The 21,317-nt window shown below is 40.5% G+C and overlaps 1 protein-coding gene across 1 annotated transcript in view; it reads left to right on the forward strand.

The window, feature by feature from the left end:
* Positions 1-21,317, forward strand: part of LOC109822654 (xanthine dehydrogenase-like) — a 36,051-nt gene that overhangs the window by 988 nt on the left and 13,746 nt on the right. The gene's annotated exons all lie outside the window — the stretch shown is intronic.

The raw sequence follows: 21,317 nt of genomic DNA on the forward strand, positions 1-21,317 counted from the left end.
AATTTAATTTCGTAAAATACATCATGTTCTGTGTTGGGGGTACCCCTTTACAACGTCCGGAGGTTTGATGCCTATAGTTTGAAGGGGGAAGCTACCTCGCCAAACCACCAACAAAAAAATCCAACTAAGAATGTCATGGACATAGTAAACGGTCAAAGAATCATTTTAGGCGCAAAGAGGAGTCCGACTTTGCGAGTTTTAAGAATCATTTTGGGGAATGTGGAGGTTCCGGTTTTGCGAGTTTTGTGGTAATTAGTGGAAAGATTAATTTCTCGGAAATGGAATTTACTCTTAAATATCTCCTCAAATCATCCAAGAGCACAGTCGAATTACATATGTGAATGTGAAAAAGTACCCTATGTTCATTTTACAATAAAATTTCTTTATATACGTATTTGATAAGACTCGCATTGGTGGGTGAGGGAGGGAGATTAAGTATATGCTTAAGAAAATAAATAATTTATATGTTTAACGTCTTGGGGTTGTTCGTTTCACTACCTTGGATTTAATACCTAATCTTACTTAAGGGCCTGTTTGTTCGCACAAAAGTAGCAAAGAAGTAATTGAAGTAGAGGAAGTTTCTCCTACTTTAAGCAAAAAATTATGTTTGTTTCTCCGAAAAGACTACTTCAGCTACTTCCATAAATACAGATGTGACGTCTAGGTGATACTCCTACTTTCTAAATTTTTTTTTCCGCCCTTGAAAGCTCAGAAGTGAAAGGAAAGTGGATAAAAAGTGGGGTCAACTTCAATTAGAGATTTATCAAGGACGGATGATCTTAAATAATATATCTGATTTCTATCCAAACAAACAAATAAATAAAAGAAGATGATGAAGTACTATTTCCGCTACTTCTAAAAATATAAGAAGATGATGAAGTACTATTTCCGCTACTTCTAAAAATATATGAAACAAACAAAATAAGTACTACTTCCGCTACTTTCTCTACTTCTAAAAATATATGAAACAAACAAAATAAGTACTACTTCCGCTACTTTCTACTTCATAATTGAGCAAGTTATATCTTTGATTCACTTCTTACTTCTAATAGTTACGTCCATCCAAACGAGCCCTAAGTAGAAGTAGTAGAAGTGTTTTGCCCGTGTTGGCATGGTTGATGTTATATGTAGAAAAAGGAATATGGAATGGGTAGCGTGAATTAAACCCACACCATTAGATTGGAAGATCAGAGGTTTGATTTATTTTATTTATAATTCGTTATCTTATCTATGTGGTCTCAATGAGTTACTTCTTTGGTCATTTGAATGTGCTTTTAAATTAAATTACAGTGAAATTTTTTTCTTAGAACTCCTCCTTGTTTTTTTTTCGTATATTTTTTATGAATATTAGCATATAAATAGTAGATAACCAGAAATTCAAAATAAGGATATGAATGACATTTATTTCAAATTTTAAAATTAAAAATTCGGTAGCTTAAGAACTAACGTACCTATCCCCTCCCTCTATTATGAGATGGGATTATGAATTTAAATTCTAATCATATTAGCAACCTTATCTATTAATTATCACCTGCCTTTAATTTAAGATGTATGTAGGTCTAATTAAAATTAACCTAATGTAGGGTTATAAAAAAATAAAAAATAAAGTGAAAGAAGAAGAAGAAGAAGAAGAAGAAGAAGAAGAAAACGTTAACCAAATATCCAAACAATGCCCACGCTTGACGTTGCTTCAACTTCATGTGCATTTTGCACACAAACCCTCACCACAATTTCCTTTTAAATAAACCTAATCAAAGACCTAACCTAATCCTATCACTAAATCCCTGCAACCTGTGACATCTTTAAGTTCTACACATAATTCTATACGTTAAATATATTATCATGTGATTTTTGATTATGGATAGTTATATTTTCATTAGGATTTATTAAGTATTTAATTATTAGAATTTTTAATTATAGGTTGTTTTAACTTGATGAGGATTCTTAGGTGAAAATAAAACTAGGGGGACACATGTCTATTTTATAATGTGATACATGTCAATTTTTTGTGTCTTTAGAAAGACCACCAATTTCTTTTTATATGTCAAAGAGGGATTAGCTATATTTTTAATAATTAATTATCAATTCTATCACTATTATTTATAGAAAGCTCCTTTTTTAGTCACGTGAGCTTCATTTAAGAATTCCAAATATGTCCTTGTTGAAAGAGGGTGCGAATTACAGGAAAAATCGAAACTGGCAAATGCTCTCTGGTCAGTTGACTGGTGGGTCAAACCAGTCGATCGATATCATGCACCATACAGGAGCTGAAAATCGCACTGGACAATCGACCGATGCATCCTTATCGGTGGTCAACTGATGAAGACCTACTAGCTGAGCGATAGGGGTGCATTGGTCGACCAATAGTGAGTATTGGACCAAATCTAATTCTTAGCATGTTTTAGTTTGGGTTGTTTATATAAATAGAAGCGTGTTTTCTAGGACTTTGAGAGAGATTTAACAGAGAAAAGATGTTGTTTTGAGCACTTTGAGAGGGAGATTATTATGAGGGAGTGAGATCTTTTGGTTAGAGTTATTTTGACTATTTGAGAGAGTTATAACTCATTGTTTTCTCCTCCATGTAGTGAAATCTCCCCCATTCTCTCCTCGTGGACATAGGCAACTTGCCGAACCACGTAAGTTCTCTATGTTTGTGATTGGTTTTGGTCGTTTTTATTGTGAATTGTGCGTGTGGTGATCTTTTCGCGTTGCTTATCGACTTGTTATGGATTGAGTCCGCTTCCGCTAGATGCAACAAGTGGTATCAGAGATGGATTTCAGATCTAGGGTTTGATTTGGGTGGAGGAAACTCGGTGTTGGAAGCTTGGATCTTGAAGATCTAGGTTTCGGTAAAGATAGCATTGCAGAGTTGCCATTGAAGATCTCGTCTTCCTCGTGTGGTTGGGAGATTGTGTTGGAATACTATCTAGGGTTTAATTTGGGTGATTTCTCAACTCTATCAACTTTGAATATTTCCTCTACAATTTGGAGTTAGTAAGCAATGACAGGAGAAAGTAGTGAAAATAGCAAGGCTGCGTAGAGTACAGTTCAGGTTGTACTTCAGAATACGAAAATTAGTGTTGTGAAATATGATGACAAAATCAATTTTTGGTTGTGGATGAGTGATGTGTAGGATGCTTTGAATGCTCAAAACTTGGAAGAGGTGATAATGACTCATGAGAGGCCACCTAAATATGATGAGACGATATGGGACAAGATGAATCAAAATGCATGTCGGGTAATTAGACCTTGTTTAGAACAAGAGTTGAAATACGATGTGATTGGTATGACGTCTGCGATGAGGATGTGATGGGTTCTTAACAACAAGTATCTTACAAAGAGTGTTGAGAATCGGTTGCACTTGCTGCAGAGATTATTCAGATTCAAGATGTCAAGAGGTACCTCACTTGCAGAGCATGTGAACAACTATACAAATTTGTTGTCATACTTGGCGAATATTGATGAGAATATATCGGATGAGTACAAGACGATCATTTTGTTAGGCTCATTAACCCGATGAGAATTTTGATACATTTGTGCTTACTTTGTTGAATGATAGATCTTTCATCACCTATAGTGAAGTGAATAATACATTGATGAATTTCGATTTGAGGAGGAAGGATAAAGAGTCTTTCAGAGCTAGCACTTCAGGAGAAGCATTGTCGACAAGAGGAATGAGTTCCTATCCTAGAGGTAGTAATCGAGGCAGGTCAAAGTCAAGAGGCCACTATCAAATTGTGAAAAATCAGTGTGCTTTCTACAGAGAATAAGGACATTGGAAGATAGATTGCCTGAAGCTCAGAGAGAAGGAGAATAGCAAGAAGAAGGGCCTAAAGGCCAGTGATGTAAATGTTGTTAAGAGTTGTAACGATTCTGACGATTCATGCTTTTCTCTATTGATTACTCTAAAGATTAACCATGCAGAAGCATTGGATTGGATGTTGAATTGTGGTGCTACTTATCATGTGACTCTCCGAAGAGATTGGTTTGCATCTTTTGAGAAACTCGATAGTGGTGTGGTGTGTAGGCATCGAAAATTGCCTATAGGTCTCCACGAACGGCTCAGTGTTAAGAAAAGACGATGAATGTCACTATCCAGTTTACAGAAGCTTGATTGACGTCGACAAATGCTTGAAGTGAATCGATGAACTACGTGAAGCATCGGAGTTTCAGAATAACGAGGATACGAATTGATCGAGAGCCCCGCGTCGCCTACAAAAGGCGCTACGTCCCTCATGTCCCAGTTGATTCCACAGATGATCTAATCATTGCAGATTATAGAACTCATCGTCGGCTTTCCAACGTACTTTGAATCACTCAAATCCGAGTTCGGACGAAGAAGTTACGGCGGAAACGAACAAGTATACATAACAGAACGTCTCAGGCTGAACTGGGACACCCGAGGTGTCTCGGCACGAGCGAGACACCCAAGGGTGTCTCAGCCTAGGTTGAGACACCCAAGGGTGTCTCCAACCCCAGATCTGTCTGTTACGCAGTTTTAACCGCTCGGAACCCCCTCAAGCCTATAAATACAAGCCTCAGACCCTTATTTTTCTGGATCTGGAATTCTCGTACCTCGGTGAAGCCCTGCCGGATTGAAGACTTAAAGTGCACAGATTTTAGAGAGGAGGAGGAGTTAGATCTGTAGCTCGGTTCGTTTCTTAGGATTATGCCGTTGCGGTAATCTTAAGAAGAGTGATTATCTCGCTTCGCCGAGATAAGAGCTATGGTTTCTCGATCCCTTCGCGAATAGACGAAACTCTGTCCAAATATTGATCGTTCGATGGTCCACGGACTAACACGTCCCCATTACAGGCCAAGATCCCACGCAAGCAGCGGGCGATAAACACTCGTTGCGTTTGTTTAAAGAGAATTGTAATTTTTTTTGTTTTTATTGTGTAAAAGTCTTATAAAAAGACTGATTTTTTGTATTCGTTGTAAACGTCTGAAGTTTGTAATGAATCCCGCAATGAAACAATCGATTTTTACCGCAAATAAACTGGCGACCACAGTGGGAGCCAACAGCCTCGCTGCCGAAGCTGTCGTGCCGCAGCCGACGATCAAGATCCCGGTGTTCGAAGAGGTCGAGTACGAATTCGACCAGCAGAAATTTGAAGAATACATCTCCTCCTCCTCCTCCAGATATGCTCCTCCTCATAAGCGCAGGAAGATCTCCTCCTCCCAGAAGATCCGTCGGTCTCCAGATCTGAAGAGCCGAAAAGTCGATCTCCCCGTAGTCGATGCTACAGTTGCACTCTGCAACGATCCGTCGGCATCCGATGAGACCAGATCTGCAGATTGAACTCCTTCGCGATCAAGGAGCCGACTGCTGAATGTGCGCCAACTCTATCAAAGAGAGCACGTCAAAGGAAACGCTAACGCCTCGCGCGCCAATTCGCCAAGGCTTTGGATCAGGTGGATGGACTCCAGTACTAAGCGGATTGGGAGTTCAGAAAGCACCAAGTGACTAAGCTATCGCCACAACAAACATCGGGATCCTCCTCCCAACCTCTAATTAACAAATGAGTTTAGGTCAAACGAACCCGTTCTACCCTCGAGAAGCGCGTCCAGAAGCGCCGTGCACTTATTGCGCACACCCAGATCCTTGTGCGAGAGGCACGAGAATTGCAGCGGGAAGAGGTGACCAAGAAATCACCAAAATCTAAGCAGGTTTGGGTGCCGAAGGCTAAGGCAGCGCCCCTACCCGATAAAAGACATCAGTCGTGTCTCTCAGCCGATTCCATATCCAAAGCTGGTTCCCAACTTTTGTCAAGTTCAGATCTCGCTCCTTTTAATCCCACACCTCCAGTGAAGCTCCGTGATAATATGGACATATCCAGAGGCAGGAAAGTGATAGTGGAACGCCTGGGTCTTTTACACGAGGATCGAGGCGAAGCTCCAGTCAAAGAACGCTTGGGCATGATGAATGAACCTCGAGAAACTCATCGAGTTAGGGGTCGCACTCGCCCTTCTAATAAATCAGAGCCTTCCTATAATGGGAAAGCTCCTATAACTGGCCATCTCGGACTGCGAGTCATTGCCCAAGAGCCTGTTGAGGTCTTACGCTCACGAAAGCGTAACTCAAAACGTGCGACTTTTGAGAGCACCGACAAGACGACGAATCCTCAGAAGAAAACATGTTCGTCAGACGACGACGTTATACTTGAGGAGTCGTGTCAGCACACGATACGTTGTTCCGGCAATCATGCCGATGAGTTGTACTATCGGGCTGGGGGTACGAACAAATCTCAAAAGAAAGGTACCCGAGAAACAGACTCTCATTGTCCGTGTACTAAAATTATCAGGGCAGTATTATCAGTGTGTAGCTGCCCCAAGACCGCTCCACAGAGGGTCTCGGTATTTGAAAGGATCTCCCCCAGAACGTCCAGGACCAAACCAATGCGTTTCTGTAGCAAAAGTCCAACTGTGCAAGATGACGAACTTCCAGAAGTCACAGTTAATATGGTTGATAAGGGGAAGTCAACGCAAAACTTTAATCCTCGTCATCTTTCGGACATATCCTAACGTATAACTCGGTTACAGTCGGGAACCGTTAAACAAAGGGACTATCAGAGGATGAATCAAGGATTATCCTCGGATAATGAAGTGTCAGATGCTAACTCTGCAGTCGCTTCTGATAAAACGGTATCCAGCCTAGGTCAATCCCGCGAAGTGTTGATGATTAGCACAGAAGAGGTCACTAAAATGGTTGAGGATGCCTTGGCCAAACAAAAAGAGAACTTCAGGTTCGAAATGGAAATGGCCATGATGCGAATGAGGGAAGAGTATAATCAACAAATTCGGGTTCTGTCCAATAAAGTCAGAGTTGAATCCAGTTGTCGCACCCAGAACACCGCAATTGACAGCGATCCAGAAGTGGACGAAATCATCATGGCCGACGCACCTCCCAAAAATACTAGGTGTGATTCAAATGCACCCCCTACAGATAACAACGATGGGGGTGGTTCTGCCAAAGATGACAAAGCTGGGGGTGGCCCCGTTATTCCTCTCAGGAATCGTCCAAGATCTGATACAGATGAGGACGATAAAATAAAGGACCTCGAGAGCAAAATCAACGGGCTGATGTCTGTTCAGGGGATAAAAAGGACCGGTATTCCGTCTCCCTACCCAAGAAAGTGGGATTCGATCCCATATCCGGCAAAGTTCAACTTGATTAACTTCACGCCGTTTGATGGAAATGGTTCCCCTACTCAGCACTTAATATATTTTAAGTCTTATTTGAGAATAATTTCTGGCAACGAGCCCTTGATGGTGCGATCATTCGTTGGCACCCTTCGCGGGCCTGCGTTCGATTGGTACCGCCGTCTCAAGCCCGAAAGCATCAATAGCTGGGAGGACCTGGAGAGCATGTTCCTCGCTCATTTCTTCGATGATGACACCGAAGTGTCGATCAGGACACTCTTCGATGAGAAACAAAAAGACGAAGAGTCGGTGGATACCTTCATCAAACGCTTCCGCAATCAGGCAATGAACTGCAAGGATCCCGTCAACGGAGGAATTTGTCTTACAGACTTGTCATAACAATTTGTTCATTAACATCTTGGACGTTATGGGAGCCGCTCAATAACTGGAAAGAGTTGAAGGTGCACGGAGAGCAGGCCGAACACTTTCTCAGAAGGAGGAAGGTCGAAGAAGCCAACCGATGGTTAACCCTTTGAATCCGAGTCTTATTTCCCATGATGAAGGGAAAGCACCTACGACGGTTATTGATGTTAATCAGACGTCACAACAGCAGCCCCAAAGACAACAGAAGACTTTGGATTCGAGGCTCCAAAAAGAGTACTCATTCAAGGACGAAGATGTTTCAACCATCTTCGAGACCCTTCTTGAAAACAACAAGGTCAAGCTGTCACCCATCACAAATCAGGAGGAAGCAGATGATACTACGGATCCGAAGTACTGCGCGTACGACAGGAGGATCCTTCATCCCACCAAGGCATGCTTTACTTTAAAGAATATCATTCAGACTTTGGTTGAAGCCGGCGTCATAACGCTGGGATAAGCCAAATGAGAACGACGTCACTCTGATAAGTATAAGAGTATAAACTGCTCTTTCCTACACTCCGAAAAGTATACGAGTATAAACTGCTTCTCAATCTTCTAATCGGTATATGAGGTTAAACTGCTCCCTGATACTCCAATAGGTATATGAGTCTAAACTATTCCCACTCTTGACGGGAAGTTTCTGGAGAATTTTTACATGTAATATTTTTAAGGATAACCCGATCATGCAACTGAATACAATGGTAAACCCAGCTTCACAAAGGAAGCAGGGGGTGGATAATTTATGTAACAGGAAGTCTCCAGAAGAATGTTAAATGTAATATTCTTAGGGATAACCTGATCATTATGAATAAAGTGATAAACACTAAACTCTTACTGTGCTTTCCGAACACTCTTTTGCTGAGACGAGATTCGATCACTTCATTGGATCAATCTTCCCTCAAAAAAACTCTCAGTGGTGTTTGACGACTCATAGTCTTCCACTATAAAATCCCTCACTGATCAGATTTATTGATAGTGGGTCTACTAAGATTTTTTCTGGTTTAATCCATTCAAACCTCCGTTATGTCCGTGCACTTAACACTTTCATGGTTAGAGTCCGGATATAATGCTTGGAATTTTAATCTGTCCATCCTTGACAAATTGTCAAACCCCTTCATGTTAAGTCTCTATCACTTAACATCAGGAACCCTATTTGAGTGATTTGTACAAGTCAACACCCCCACTATAATTTGTACTCCCACTCCTATTTGGTCAAACCTTCTTACAGTTAGGACCACAACCAAAATCTCCTCTCGATTCCTCCAATAAACGAGAGATCCACAAATCGAGCGATCAAACCTTCCTATAGGTAGGATCGTCTCAAACATCCCACTCGGTCAAACCTTCCTACAGTTAGGGCCAAAACCAAAATCCCCTCTTGATTCCTCCAATGAACGAGAGGTTCACTTTCAAATCGAGTGATCAAACCTCCCTACAGTTAGGGTCATCTCAAACTCCCGCTTGACCAAACCTTCCTACAGTTAGGGTCAAAACCACAATTCACTCTTGATAAACGAGAAATTCACCTTTAGTTCGGTAATCAAACCTTCCGACAGTTAGAATTATCCGAATTTTTCGATTCTCGGAGTGGAGATCCTACTCCTAGTTTCACCTTTCCGGATTCTGGGGGTGGAAATCCTACCTTGAGTCTCCTTTCCAACTGGAGATAGAATATAAAATTCTTCCTCTTCAGCTTTGGGAGATAGAATATAAAATTCTTCCTCTCCCGCATCGGGTTCGTCTTTGCCCCAGGAGAAGACATCACTTTTCCAAACGCCAAAATCCGCGCTTCACACGCACGGGGAATTTTATCCCGAAGCCTAAGCAGTGATAAGCCAACGCCTAACATGCGTTGCCGGTTTAGTCTTTCACCGATTGAAAAAGACACCAGAATCCAGTCTGGGGTATTTTATCCCGAAGCCTAAGTCAGGATAAGTCAGCGCTTAACCCGCGTTGCTGGGTAGTTCGTTCCCGTAAAAACGATCGAGTCTACGTATTCAGCATCGTAGCAACAAAAATCCATGCCTTTTATGCACGGGGAAGTTTATCTCGAATCCTAAGAAAGGATAAGTCAACACCTAATATGCGTTGCCGGTTAGTCCTTAACCGTAAAAAGGACAAAAGCCCACATATTCAACATTGTGACAGGTTGTTATTAATAACACCATAATCCGTGCCTCACACGCATGGGGAATTTTATCCCGAAGCCTAAGCAGGGATAAGTCAACGTCTAACACGCGTTGCCGGTTTAGTCCTTTACCGATTGAAAAAGACACCATAATCCGAGTCTGGGGACTTTTATCCTGAATCCTAAGTAAGGATAAGTTAGCATCTAACACACATTACCGGGTATCTTGTTCCCATAACAATGGCGAAGTCTACGTATTCGAAGTCATAGCATCAAGTCTAAGGGAGTTCATTCCTTTAGCACAACGTCACATGCGGAACGGACTTAAAACAATCTGCATGTAAGCCCGATTCAAACGGTAATCGGTAAGAGCACGTCAAATCTGTTGAGGGCTGAGGATTTGCCAAAAATCCTAAGTCAATGTCTGATACACATCGCTGTTTAGTCTTTTTACAGGAGAAAGATGAAGTCTACGTATTCAATATCGTAGCACTAAAAGGGTTAACTCTTTTAGCTTAACGCCACATGTGGAACGGACTTAAACAATCCACATGCTAGCCCGACTCAAACGGTAGTCGGTAAAGGCTCATCAAACCCGTTGATGGCTAAAAATTTGCCAAAAATTCTATAAATACGAGTTATTGATGCACCAGCTCCACTAGTTGGTCTCATGACTTGAGCATCTAACAACTTCAGGATAAGATCCACACATACAGATGAATCAGCTTTAACAGTTGATCCTACAGCCCCAACACTTGGGACCGCCATGCTCCAATACCTTAAGAGTATAAACTGTGTATACTCCAGAAAACGTATGAGTATAAACTGTGTCAACGTCGGGCTATCTAAAACCCTAGGTTAACGTCGGTCAACGCGCAACCCTAGGTCAAAACCGGTCAACGCGTTGCGATCAAAAAGTCAATGTACGACGGTCAAAACCCCAGGGTCAACGCCGGTCAACGCATAACCCTAGGTCAACGCTAGTCAACGCGTTGCGATAGTCAGTTTAAAGTCAACTCGATGACACGAGCCAAACTCAACTCATTAGTTTTAGATTTAAGACTTCGACGACAGCCAGATAATAAACGCAGTGCCGGAAAGACTTCAGCTATTCGTCAAAGCATCGAATAGACTAAAAATCGAAGGAGTCAAGAATCGAAGCTAACTACAGGTCCTTCATGCCGACTGAAGGCTGGACCAATCAGATCCAAAGTATTTCAGCCTCTTCTACAAAAGAAATGAGTCTGGAACGCTTTGGAGAGGGTATCTGTAGGCATCGAAAATTACCTATAGGTCTCCACGAACGGCTTAGTGTTAAGAAAAGACGATGAACGTCACTATCCAATTTATAGAAGCTTGATTGTTGTTGACAAACGCTTGAAGTGAATCGACGAACTACGTGAAGCATCAGAGTTTCAGAATAACGAGGATACGAATTGATCGAGAGCCCCACATCGCCTACAAAAGGTGCTATGCCCCTCGTGTCCCAGTTGATTCCACAGATGATCTAATCATTGGAGCTTATAGAACTCCTCGTCGGCTTTCCAATGCACTTTGAATCACTTAAATCCGAATTCGGACGAAGAAGTTATGACGGAAACGAACAAGTATACATAACGGAGCGTCTCATGCTGAACTGGAACACCCTTGGGTGTCTCGGCCAAGGCCGAGACACCCAAGGGTGTCTCAGCCTAGGTTGAGACACCCAAGGGTGTCTCCAACCCCAGATCTGTCCGTTACACGGTTTTAACCGCCCGGAACCCCCTCAAGCCTATAAATACAAGCCTCAGACCCTCATTTTTCCGGATCTGGAATTCTCGTGCCTCGGTGAAGCCCTGCCGGATTGAAGACTTAAAGTGCACAGATTTCAGAGAGGAGGAGGAGTTATATCTGCAGCCCGGTTCGTTCCTTAGGATTATCCTGTTACGGTAATCTTAAGAAGAGTGATTATCTCGCTTCGCCGAGATAAGAGCTACGGTTTTTCGATCCCTTCACGGATAGACAAAACTCTGTCCAAATATTAATCATTTGGTGGTCTACGGACTAACGCGTCCCCATCACAGGCCAAGATCCCACGCAAGCAGCAGGCGATAAACACTCGTTGTGTTTGTTTGAAGAGAATTGTAATTTTTTTTGTTTTCATTGTGTAAAAGTCTACACTCGTTGTGTTTGTTTGAAGAGAATTGTAATTTTTTTTGTTTTCATTGTGTAAAAGTCTTATAAAAAGACTGATTTTTGAAGAGAATTGTAATTTTTTTTGTTTTCATTGTGTAAAAGTCTTATAAAAAGACTGATTTTTTGTATTCATTGTAAACGTCTGAAGTTTGTAATGAATCCCGTAATGAAACAATCAATTTTCACCGCAAACATGGTGGTTATGGGAAATAATAAGTTATGTAGCATTTGTGGGATAGATACCGTCAGAATTCGGATGCACGACGGAGTTGCGAGAGAATTGAATGAAGTAAGATTTATTTCTCAGCTGAAGAAGAATCTTATTTTTGTTGGAGCTTTGGAGGCAAAGAGATTCAGGGTAATTTTAGAGAACGTTATAGGTAAAGTTACTAAGGGATCATGGTAGTAATGAAAGCGGTCCACGATAAAAATCTCTATTATCTAAAGAGAAGTACCGAGATCGGCCAGGTAGCTTCAGTAGTTTCAGAGACGGATGCGACCAGACTTTGGCACTATAGACTTGGGCACACAGGGGAAAAATCACTGCAAACACTGTGCAAGCAGGGATTATTGAAGGGATTCGAGAGCGGAAAAGTTTAATTCTATGAGCATTGTGTTCTTGGCAAGAAGACTAAAGTGAAGTTTGGGAAAGCCATTCATAGGACAATCTGCATCTTGGATTACATGCACACAGATGCTTGTGGTCCCACCAAGACAGCATCACTTGGTGGTCAACATTGGTTCGTCACATTTATGGATGACTATTCTAGGCATTGTTGGGAGTGCACTCAAGTCCTAGAGATATTTGTAGAGTGGAAGAGAAGATTAGAACTGCAGACAGGGACAAAGATCAAGATGATGAGATCCGATAACGGTGGAGAGTATATATCAGACCCCTTTCAATAGCTATGTCTAGACGAGAGCATAGAGAGATACTTCACAGTTAGTCATGCACTATAGCAGAATGGGGTGGCAGAGAGGTTGAATCAGTCTTTACTAGAAAAGGTTCGATGTTTGTTATCGCAGAGTGGTTTAGAGAAGATCTTTTAGGCTGCGACACTTATGTATGTGAGTCACCTCATTAATAGGCTGTCTTCATCTACAGTGGAGGGAAAGACTCCTATGGAGATTTGGTTGGGAGAACCAGCACACGATTATGATCAGCTCAAGGTTTTTAGGTGCCCTGCATTTTATCATGTTAAAACTAATAAGTTAGAACTTTGAGCTAGAAATGTCATATTTGTGGGATTCAAGCGTGGAGTGAAAAGATACTAGCTTTGGGATCTAGTTAAGAAGAAGATTGTGCTGAGCAAAGACGTCACATTTGATGAGGCTTCGCTCTTGAAGTCTCTTAGCTCTCATCAGGTGAAGAGCACCCCGACAGAGGAGATCGCAGATGGTAGAGATTGATACAGCTCCAGTGTCCATATGGGACCATATCCATTAGAGTGTCGACCGAGGTGACGGCAGGCAAGTATAATGATAATTTTGAGAATATAGGTATAGTAAAGCAGGATCAAGGATGGACGGCTTAGGTTCATGATTCTATTACAGTTCGGAGACCTAGGAGAGACATACGGTTGCTAACGAGGTATACAGATACAGTGGTTGCTTATGCACTTCCGGTGAAAAGTATCAATGAGATGGTTCCTACTACCTTCAGAGAGGCTGAATAGAGTTCAGAGGCTGAATAGAGTTCAGAGGCTGATATGTGGCAGGAAGCTATGCGGGAAGAGATTGAGTCTCTTAAGAAGAATGACACATAGGAGCTTGTCGAGCTTCCAAAGGGGAAGAATGCAATTGGTTGTAAATGAGTCTAAACCAAGAAGGAGGGTATTCAGGGAACTCCAATAAGGTTTAAATCTAGGTTGGTAGTGAAGGGTTATACACAAGAAGAAGGTATTGACTATAATGAGGTCTTCTTTTCGGTGGTGAAGCACTCTTCGATTCGGATCTTACTAGTTTTTGTGGCACGGTATGGTTTAGAATTGAATCAGTTGGATGTGAAAATGGTTTTTTTCATGGTGATATTGATGAATAAATTTATATGACTCTGTCATCGGGGTTTCGAGCTGCAGGGAAAGAATTTGGTGTGTAGATTGAAAAAATCGCTATACGGGTTGAAGTAATCTCCAAGACAGTGGTATAGACGATTCGATAAGTTTATGATCGGCAAGTCTTACATTTAGAGCCAGTTTGATCTTTGTGTGTACTATCGTAAGTTGCATGGAGGTATGTATATTTATTTATTATTTTATATAGATGACATGTTGGTGCTTCCATTTCTAGATCTTTCATAGATGAATTGAAGATACAGCTTTCGAGTGAGTTTGGGATGAATGATTTGGGTGAAGCAAAGCACATTTTGGGGATGGAGATCGGTAGAGACAGAGATAAAGACAAAATTTGTTTGATACAAGTACTTATTTGAAGAAGGTGTTACAACGATTCAATGTGAGTATGGAAACGAAGCCAGTCAGTGTACCTTTGGGAGCCTATTTGAAGCTTTCATCTGATCTTTCACCAAAGTCAATTGAAGACGGAGAGTTGATGTCGAAGTCTCCTTATGCGAGAACAGTGGGAAGTTTAATGTACACCATGATATGTATGAGGTCGAATCTATCACAGACAGTTAGCATGGTTTCACGATACTTGCATGACCCAGGTTCGGGTCATTAGGATGATGTGAGGTGGATTTTGAGGTACATTCGAGATACTCTCAACGTTGATTTGGTGTTTGAACGGGACACTAGTGGTGGGCAGTTATGTATTGGTTACGTGGATTTAGACTATGCTGGAGATTTAGATAAGCGTCGGTCGACAATGTGATATGTGTTCACTTTGACCCGTGCGCCGGTGTGTTGAAGATGCACATTGCAGTCTATAGTTGCTTTGTCGACGATAGAGGCAGAGTAAATGATGATTACAGAGGCTGTTAAGGAGGTAATTTGGCTTCAAGGACTTTTGGAAGACCTTAGTGTTTCGCAGTGATCTGTCATTATTTAATGTGAAAGCATGAGTGCTATCTATTTGGCAAAGAATCAAGTTTTCCATGCAAGAACGAAGCACATCGACGTTCGTTATCACTTCATTCAGGATGTTCTTGAAGATGTGGATGTGGAGCTTGCGATGGTCCACACAAAAGACAATCTAGCAGATATGCTCACGAAGATGGTCCCTAGCAATAAGTGCGATCATTGTAGAAGCTTGTTACAGATTTGTGCTTGTTGAGGCCTGTTGAGGCCATTTGGATGAACTACGGACGGGTTGATCCCTTGGGAGAGGGGGTACGTAAACATTCACATTGGTACAACCGGATTTGAAGAGACGATACATTGGTGCTCATGTTAGTATCGGCTCAGTTTTGGGAATACTTCACCGAGGTGGAGAATTGTAGAAAGAGGGTGCAATCTATAGGAAAATCGAAGCTAGCAAAAGTCCTCTGGTCAGTCAACTGATGGGCCAAACCAGTTGACCAATATCATGCACCACACAGGAGCTAAAAATTGCACTAGACAGTCGACCGATGCACCCTTATCGGTCGATTGATGAAGACCTATCGATCGACCGATAGGGGTGCATCGGTCGACCGATAGCGGGTATTGGGCCGAATCTGATTCCTAGCCTGTTTTGGTTTGGATTGTTTATATAAATAGAAGCACGTTTTCTAAGGATTTAAGAGAGATTTAACAGAGAAAAGAGGTTGTTTTGAGCACTTTGACAGAGAGATTATTGTGAGCGAGTGAAATCTTTTGGTTAAGGTTATTTTGAGTGTTTGAGATATTGTAACTCATTGTTTTCTCCTCCATATAGTGAATCTCCTCATCCTCTCCCCATGGACGTAGGCAACTTGCCGAACCACGTAGATTCTCTATGTTTGTGATTGGTTTTGATCGTTTTCATGTGGATTGTGCTTGTGGTGATCTTCTCGCGTTGCTTATCGACTTGTTGTGGATTGAGTCCGCTTCCGCTGGACGCAACAGCCCTCACATTTAAAAGAATATGAAAATGCCCTAATACTAAAAAAACAATGAAAATGCTCTCACACTTTTGTAAAAAATAACGAAAATGCTCTGTTTCACATGCAAATTCAACGAAAATACTCTCCCTTGAAAAAAAACTAATAGAAATTACGTCCTCATAATTAGAAAAACTAGAAGAAGAACTTAACAGAATGTTCATTTTGACAATCTGAGTATTAACACTCTCATGCTCTGCGTCATGCAAGTATCGAGCCCACCAGAGTCCTAGTTATACATATATAATTAACAAAATAAAGTGAATTCTGTTACCTAAGTTCTAAAAGCAGCACAGTAACTCACATTTATAAACATTTCTGTACAAAAGTTAACAAACTAGAAATTAAATTTACATGTGGTTCCGAAGAAGAATAAATTTAAAAACTTAAAAAATAAATTAAATTAACAGGAGAAGAAACTAAGAGACCCTAGTAAGAGAGAGAGTGTGTGTGTGTATATATATACATACATACATACATACATATATATATACATACATATGTGTGTTTATCTACTCCTCTATACTTGAACGAAATCTAAAGAGTCACTGTTCATACTACAGTAAATACTGTAGCATAAACAATAAACTAAATCTGGTCCTCTGCACTCGAAGTTACTATTTATGCTTCAGTAATTTACTGTAGTGTAACAGTAAATATGTTCCACCACACTTGAAGTTACTATCCATGCTACAACATTTTTACTATATCATAAACAGTAAAGTAAATCAAATGTATTAAAACTTGAATTATTCTTTAAGTATAGAGGAGTGGATATGATTTCTATATTAAATGTATTAAAATTTAGATCTAGATATGATTTCTATATTAAATGTATTAAAATTTAGATACTTCTTTCAGTATAAAAGAGTAAATATGACGCGGGGTGCACACTAGCGTGTGTGTGTGTGTGTATAGACACACACACACACATTGGTTTAATGGGTATGAGGTGGCGACTCATTTATCAAAATGAGCTACTAAGAAATGGGTTGCCGAGACCCTCCACACCTTTAGATGTGATAAGCACCCCATACCTATTTTTTTCCGCATGTGTGCATGAAAAGGAGGAGGGCTGGGGTGGGGGGTTACAACACACCTAGGTGTTAATTGGGGGTTACAACACACCTAGGTGTTAATTGTAATCTATTCATTCAAGACTTCATAGAGATCAAAAATCACATTGATTAAATATTTATAGTTTATACATCTAATGATTTAAAAATGAACGGGCTATATCAGTCACAAATGTCACTTATATCGAGTTGCTTGATTTATAAGATAGAAATAGTATTTAAGTATTATAATGTCAATCCAGCTGATTTGAGATCGAGAGAGGCGATTCCCAATAGTCATCCGAGAGGCAAGATTGATAAATATAAATTATATAAAATAGAATTATTTATTTCATAGTATTTTTAAATCCCTAAAAACAAGAAAGTATCTATGTCTATGAAGTATCTTATTCCTAATAAGAAAATATTGAAATTAAACTTGATTTTGGATCAAGCTTACTTTTGGGTTTATGATAGAATTATTCTAAGTTTGACCAAACCCAAAATTAGGTCCAAATTCTAGAGATTTTCTAGAAACACTCTAGAAGGTTGATCACATTCTTAAAGTATTTTAGAGAAATCTTTAAGCTAAATATCTAGATAATAGTATAGAAACATCTAGATAATTTGTGATAAAAATATTTAGATATTATGTAGAAATTTCTAGAGATTAGAAAAATATCTAGGAACTATGGAGGTGATATTAGAAGAATTTAGATCCTTTGTAACATATCTTTGAGAGGCTATAAATACCTCCTCACCTCTCTCATTTGTAAGCAAGAAGAAAAAGTTGAACAAGTGAATAAAGCAAGTTCAAATAAAGAGTCTTCCTCTTCATAAGTCCTCTACATTTCTCTAAAAGTCTTTCAAGTGTTCTCTAAGTGTTCTTCATATTCTTCTTCATACTTAGAGGTTTATTCTCTTGGTTTCTTTCGGGTTTCTCGGGTATTACGGTCTTGGGCTAGTGCTAAGCACTATCGGTGTTATCTTTACATGGTATCAGAGCCATTCTAATCTTGTGCTCTTCAAGATCGGGGTTTAAAGAGAGCTCGGGTTTACTCTAAGTATGGAATCAATGGGTCGTGTCGTTGGATTGGAAATGGAGATATTAAACCAATCTAACTACCGGTTATGGAAGTCATGTATGGAGTCATACTTGGTTAGTGAGGACTTATGGGATGTCGTCGGCGGTAGCAGTACAACACCACCAAGGGGAGATGCTGCAACAGCGGAAGCGACAAAGGAGTGGACACGGAAGAATGCCAAGGCGGAGTTTGCTTTGAAGAGATCAATATCTTCAGGACTATTTGAGCACGTCTCAAGATGTACATCCGCAAGTGCTATTTGGCAGGCACTAGATTAATTGTTCAACAAGAAGAACGAGGCTTGTCTACAACTGTTAGAGAACGAGTTGGCGAATACGAAGCAGGGGGAGTCTTCAATCTCAGAGTTTTTTATCAAGGTAAAAAATCTTTGCTCTGAGATTAATACTCTCAATCCGGAGGAGTCGATTTCGGAAGCACGGTTGAAGCGGTCTAATATTCGTGGTCTACGACCCGAATATACACTGTTTGTTACTTCAGTTCAAGGATGGGCTACACAACCTTCCTTGGAGGAGTTTGAAAATCTACTAGCTTCGCAAGAATCACTAGCCATGCAAATGGCGGGAGTTAAAGTCCATGATGACTCGGGGAGCGCTTTTGTAGCGAGGAGACAACAAAGCTTCAGAGCCAAACCCAAATATGGTAATGTGAAGAATAATGATGGACGAGAAGGATCTTCTACGGGAGACAAGAAACGATTCAAGTGTTATCGGTGTGGAAAACTTGGGCATTTCAAAAAGGAATGTCGAGTCAAGCTGAAGGAAACAAATATGGCGGAATCAAAGGGTCATACTAAAGACAAAGAATGAGGAAAATGTTTCACAGTGGAGGCAGCATCTTCAGGTACATCCACAGCTAAAAATCTTAGAAATGATTGGATTGTGGATTCTGGTTGTAGCCATCATATTACCGGAGACGAGAAGTTATTTTCTAGTCTTTAGCGTCATGACGGGAAAGAAGCCATCATTACTGTGGATAATTCAATCCACCGCATTGAGAAGGAAGGGACAATCATTATTGAAGGAGATGATGGAAGTCCAATCACTCTCAAGAACGTATATTATGTTCCTGGAGTAAGGAAGAATCTTCTCTCTGTGGTGAATGCGGTTGACTCAGGTAACTATGTTTTATTTGGCCCAAGAGACGTTAAATTCTTAAAGAATATTAAAGAATTAAAAGCGGACGTGGTTCACACCGGAGCACGGGTTAAGGATTTATATGTTTTATCGGCCTCAAATTCTTATGTTGAGAAGATGAGTACGAATGATAATGCCTTTATATGGCATGCTAGGCTTGGTCATATAAATATGACTAAGCTAAAGGTTATGGTGAATAAGGATTTGGTTAACGGGCTCCCAAAGTTAAAAATTCATGATGAAGGAAAGCTTTGTGAAGGCTGTCAATATGGAAAGTCACATAGGCTTCCATTTGACAACTCCACTTCATGATGCAGCGCTCCGTTGGAGAGGGTCCATAGTGATTTGATGGGACCGACGAGAACATCCTCCTATTTTGGGTTTCAGTACATGTTACTGTTTGTTTATGACTTCTCACGGTACACTTGGGTATACTTTATGAAGGAAAAATCAGAAGTATTCTCCAAGTTTCAAGAATTCAAGGTTACCGTGGAGGGAGAATTAGGTCAGAAGATCAAGACTTTAAGGACGGATAATGGAGGGGAGTTCATGTCAAAGGAGTTTCTCTCTTTTTGCCAAAAACATGGTATCAAGAGAGAATTTACATGTCCGTATACACCTCAGCAAAATGGAGTAGCGGAAAGGAAGATAAGACATCTAAGCGAGACATGTAGAAGCTGGTTACATGACAAAAATTTGTCTAAGGCCTTATGGGAGGAAGGCATGAGATGTGCAGCGTATGTCATCAACCGGATGCCACTTAGTCCGAACAATATGAAGTCTCCTTATGAGATGGTTCATGGGAAGAAGCCAACGGTGAAACATCTCAGGATATTTGGATCAATCTGCTACGTCCACGTGTTTGACTCTCAAAGAACCAAGTTGGAGGCAAAGGCGAAGAAATGCATCTTTGTCAGCTATGATGAACAAAGGAAGGGCTGGAGGTGTATGGATCCAGAGACACACAGGTACACCGTGTCTCGTGATGTTGTCTTTGATGAAGTTTCCTCATTTTATGGGCCACCTCAAGTCTTGGTCGAACAAGAAGGTGGAGGTTCCTCCAAGATCGATGAACCAGTTGTTCAAATGCCAAGTGAAAGCGGAAGTCTTGAAGAAGAGACGCAAGGTGAAAGGGGGAGCACTGATCAAGAGAAAGATGAGGAAGAAGATCGTAGTTCCATGGCTAATCAACGGCCAAAAAGGAACATTGTTAAGCCTGCTCGGTTCAGAGATGAAAGGTTTGTCACTACTTACTCATGCTACTTTGCAGCTCCATTAGATGAAGAGGAGCCATCATCGTATGATGAAGCAAAAGGAGTTCAAGAGTGGGAGGGCGTAATGAAGGAGGAGATGAATGCTCTCATGAAGAACAAAACTTGGGATTTGGTTCCAAAACCCAAGGATGTCCAACCCGTTTCTTGTAAACGAGTGTACCGAATTAAGCAAAAAATGAATGGGAGCATTGACAGATTTAAGGCAAGGTTGGTTACTCGAGGGTTCTCTCAAAAATATGGAGAAGATTATGATAAAACTTTCAGTCTAGTGGCAAAGATGACTATGGTACGCTCACTTGATGGAACAAGTCACTACCAAAGGGAGAAGGTGCTTGATGGAACAATTAAAGCTTTGGAGGTTCGAAATGAAGACAACGTTGCAGATATTTTCACCAAGTCACTACCAAAGGGCCAATTTGAGTTACTTCGCTCGAAGCTCGGGATGATTGACAAAATCAAGTTTAAGGGGGAGTATTGAAATTAAACTTGATTTTGGATCAAGCTTAATTTTGGGTTTATGATGGAATTATTCTAAGTTTGACCAAACCCAAAATTAGGTCCAAATTCTAGAGGTTTTCTAGAAACACTCTAGAAGGTTGATCACCTTCTTAAAGTGTTCTAGAAAAAACTTTAAGCTAAATATCTAGATAATAGTATAGAAACATCTAGATAATTTGTGATAAAAATATTTAGATATTATGTAGAAATTTCTAGAGATTAGAAAAATATCTAGGAACTATGGAGGTGATATTAGAAGAATCTAGATCCTTTGTAACATATCTTTGGGATGCTATAAATACCTCATCACCTCTCTCATTTGTAAGCAAGAAGAAAAAGTTGAACAAGTGAATAAAGCAAGTTC

Source organism: Asparagus officinalis, chromosome 8, assembly GCF_001876935.1.
Source record: "Asparagus officinalis chromosome 8, Aspof.V1, whole genome shotgun sequence".
Lineage (NCBI taxonomy): Eukaryota > Viridiplantae > Streptophyta > Magnoliopsida > Asparagales > Asparagaceae > Asparagus > Asparagus officinalis.